The sequence below is a fragment of the Populus euphratica genome, unplaced genomic scaffold, assembly GCF_000495115.2.
Source record: "Populus euphratica unplaced genomic scaffold, PopEup_1.0 scaffold1.1, whole genome shotgun sequence".
Lineage (NCBI taxonomy): Eukaryota > Viridiplantae > Streptophyta > Magnoliopsida > Malpighiales > Salicaceae > Populus > Populus euphratica.
Window position 1 is genome coordinate 967,758 of NW_011499845.1, and position 4,072 is coordinate 971,829.

The 4,072-nt window shown below is 32.1% G+C and overlaps 1 long non-coding RNA gene across 1 annotated transcript; it reads left to right on the forward strand.

Moving 5' to 3' along the window:
* The first annotated feature begins 203 nt into the window (after positions 1 to 203).
* Positions 204 to 1,017, forward strand: LOC105130814 (uncharacterized). The gene is made up of 2 exons (XR_843322.1): positions 204 to 283; positions 548 to 1,017. It is a non-coding gene; the product is annotated as an uncharacterized LOC105130814 (long non-coding RNA).
* Positions 1,018 to 4,072: the final 3,055 nt, after the last annotated feature.

Consider the following 4,072-nt stretch of genomic DNA (forward strand, 5'->3'; position numbering starts at 1 on the left):
GAGTGCTTTTCTATGACTTGCTTTTCTCGGGTGATTTTTAGTACTGCATGCCACCACATGATCTGATCTCAGGAAGTATTTATGTCTGTACATCGGTAGGAATATTGTAAATTATTAAACATCGTGGGCATCTTTTATTTCTTGGATACATGGTGTTTCTTTAGTTTTCGCTCTGTAAATCTTTCTTCTCTTTTGGTTCTTTCTCTAGATCTTGATCATCATTTTCACCTGTGTATTATGCGTGCAAGTTTTCAGATTGACGACAAAGCTTTAATAATACCTGGTATGTGATGTGCTTGAATACACAAAAGTCACATATACAATCATTTTGTTGCTCTTTCGTAAATGAACATTGTAGATCAGTTACGTTTGGTTGATCCTTAATATGCCTCTTGATGGAAATCTACAGGGTTTATGGCAGGGAATTTTTCCGATTTGGCTTTTCAGTTTCTTATCAATGTTCTTGGCGTACATTTGAGCATAAAAAGAAGGAAATACCATATGTTCTTCTAAGAATATTCATGGAAACAATGATTTTGTTCTTCAGGTTCAGCAAAGATGTTCCCAATGAATGAGGAATGCTTCAACTACGTACCCTAATTAATTTCTTGTTATAAGGGATTGCTAATTCTGTTCTTTAATACTTCAGATAGTAACTTATCTATTGCTTGACAGAGTACTTGGTATGTGTTTGAGGTGCCTATCTGAGTTCTTACATGACTTTAGATTGAAAATTAATCTATTTATGTTCAAAGGAGAAACAAAGGTTCTTGTTTTTAGATCTGGCCGGAAAGAAAGAATATGCAGCATTGTTTGTAGTCCTAAAGAAAGTAGAATATTATCCACTACTTTAGCTAAGCTTTTAATCCGTACTAGCACTCTTTTTCTTCAGAACATTTCAAGATTGCCTAATTTTTTGGCTTTTGTTTTCTTTTATTATATTTTCTTCATTTAGGTGGCATTTCTTTTTGTTCACTGTAAGACCAATCGAATGTTGAACGTCTTTTTGGGGATTAATGTTAATTGCTCCATCTCATCTATGTTGCATATTTAATTTGAATCCAGGCAAATTGACTTCCAAGGAAGAACCTGAATTATTTGATTATTGATCTTGAAAGGAGTAGATAATGGTATATAAACTCTCCATGAATTTGTTGTAATCTAACATTTTATCAATAAAATTCTAATCTTATTTTGAATTTCTTAATTGAGTGATGTATTTAATTTTCTTCCCACAGCTTCATTGATAATTCAGACCCGATTATTTTTAAATGTTTAGTTGAGAACTTTAAGCTCTCACTTCAGGAGCTATTTCCTGACAGTTTCTTTTTCTTTTTCTTCTCCCTAGCTGTGTCGTGAATATCATGCATAACCAAAAGTCAGTTCAGACATGGGAGGTTTCTTTCTTTCCTGCCCGCAGATATTCCTCTGCGATGTTTAATTTTTTTTGCAAGTCTGAGTCCCTAGAAGAACAGCTGTGAATAAATAGGGGTGCTGATCATCATGATGTTGCATTAATACATCTCTATTTGAATCATAATGTGATGATTTTTTGTTGTTGGCTCATTTGCATGGCAGCTATTGGCTTTGCTAGCTGAGGGCCTGAGGCGGATAACATCCACTCGTCATGGCAGATAACATCATGTCAATTCAACAAATATTCAGTTAAAATGGGGGAGTTAAATCGATATTACCTCATCCAATTAACGATAAAAATATTATTTAATTAAAAAAATAGCATATTAGATTGATCTAACTTAAATTAACTTTTTAAATCTAAAATCTGGATTATTAAATTATAATAAATTTAAATAAAATAAATTAAAATAAATTATAAAATTTAATTATCAATAAATTCATTGTTGAATAATAAAATTAAAAAAATCAATTTTAAAAAACATAATAAAATTATATTTCTAAAAAAATTATAAAAATATTATGCAAGGTTTTTTTAAAATTTTAATTGCTTTAAAATTTTAATATGAGATATAATAATATGAAAGAAGATTTATTGTGAAATTTTAGTTCGATCTAATGATATAATTAAGAGGTATAATTAATATTATAAAATTAATAATATTTCTTTTAAAAAACAAAGAAAAAAACACTATTTGATCATGATATAACGCAGAATTTGGATAGTATTTCTAGAATAGACTGAGATTCTGAACCTGATAATTTTTTTTAATTTGTTTTGTTTTTTATCTATACCAATCATTCTGGACAGAATATAAACTGAGAACCTTGCATTTGCATTCTAGTCGTGCTCACGGATAGCCCAGCGGTACAAACTTTTCGATAAGTAGACACCGGGCCCAAAAATAATTCTAGGTAGGGGACTAGCGTTTCACTACCATAGCTGAAAGTTGTACTGCGGAACAGAGCCTAGCTCGCTGTTATTTTGGTCAAAGGGTGTTTTAATGTGTAGAGATTAACCCATTTGATTACCATTTCCCGTTGCATTTTCAGATTTCAAAATTATTAATTTGCTTGGAGATGATTCTACTATTGGATAACATTTTTCTGCTTTTCTTAATGTTTTATTTATTTATTTTGAGTCAGATAGATTTTTTTTTCCTGAAATGTGATATAAAAGCATCTTGATCTGTTTATGATGTCTGTTCTTGGAGCTAAATCCATGATCCTTGTAGAAGATCGTCTGACAAAGGAGAACAAAATCCTGAATTTATAATCGTAATCAATAGTAAGAACACCAAAAAAAACAATACACACGAAGTGTTGATATGGTTTGCTCTGAATCATCGTAGACGATTTCTCGTTCCTCTACATCATGTTATACGTTTAGGTTCGGACAGCAACAGGGAAAGAAAATGAAAAGGAAGGGAGTTGTTTCAAACAAAAACATGGGGAATGTTACCAAACTACTGCAATTGGATAAATATAACAATCTCTTGAATATTACAAATTAAGTAAAATAAAGGCCTGTGTTCTGTTTCTGTTTCTTTTTTTCTTTTCTTTTTTTCTTTTCCTTTTCATTATTTTCACAAGAAGGAAAAAGAACAGAAAGAAATATAAAGGGTTGGATTGACCATATAGAAAAAAAGTGGACCGGACAGATGATGTTAATATACATGTATATTGACTGCACTCTGCTAATCCAACAAGGATAACTATATCTGAATAAATTATCAGAAAGAGCCTCAGAATGCATTGAATCTTACTGCATGGTTTCATCTTCCTCCCAGTCATCTTTCTAGCACATTTAGATTCCCATGGCAACAAGAAAACTAATTTAATTTGGAAGAAAGATACGGGCAAGCGAAGCCTCTGCTTTGAGATAAAATATCAACAAAGCCTCTATCTTGAAGGTTAAAACCATGTAGTCCACATGAAGGCATGTGGTATTCTCATCTCACTAGGTAAGAGAATTCGCTAAACAGTAATTTAACACTACATTGCAAGCTCTTGCTTGTGCTACTCGAACTTCAGAATAAATTAATTAAAGATTTTACTGCTGAGATGAATAAACAGGCCAGTGTACCAAATGACATCCAATATCCCTGAGATTGCTGGATGACTGACTGCTCAGCGATGAAATTTAACATATTAAGATGCTAATGGTTACTGGTTAGATAGAGTTCCTAGCAGCTGAAATGTTAAAAGAAATGGTTTATAGGTAAAGGCACAGGCTTCTTTTGTTGACAAACTGCAATTTAAAAGAGAGATGTTAAACAATATTATCGGCAAAAACTTCATCTTATGTTTCTTGGAATCATAAACTAGGAGTTAAAATAACAACAAAGAAGACTTTGACAACGCAGGGTTAGGAAGAAGGATAAATTACAAGCAGCAGAGTTATTATCCTAGACGAAATAATAAATTCAAAATCAATAGCTAAGGATGCGACCGAGTAGGCCAAAATATTAAGACAAAGCAATAACTACTCCATGATCCCAGATTCCTTCTCTTCATTTCTTAATTTGGCTGTTTGAGTTCATGTGCAGAATGGGAAAGGGAATTCTGTGCTTGTATGGAATGGCAAATTACATTTGAGGGGAATTTTGACGGGTCAAGTCAGATAATCACAAACAAAACAAAGATGCCATAGAAA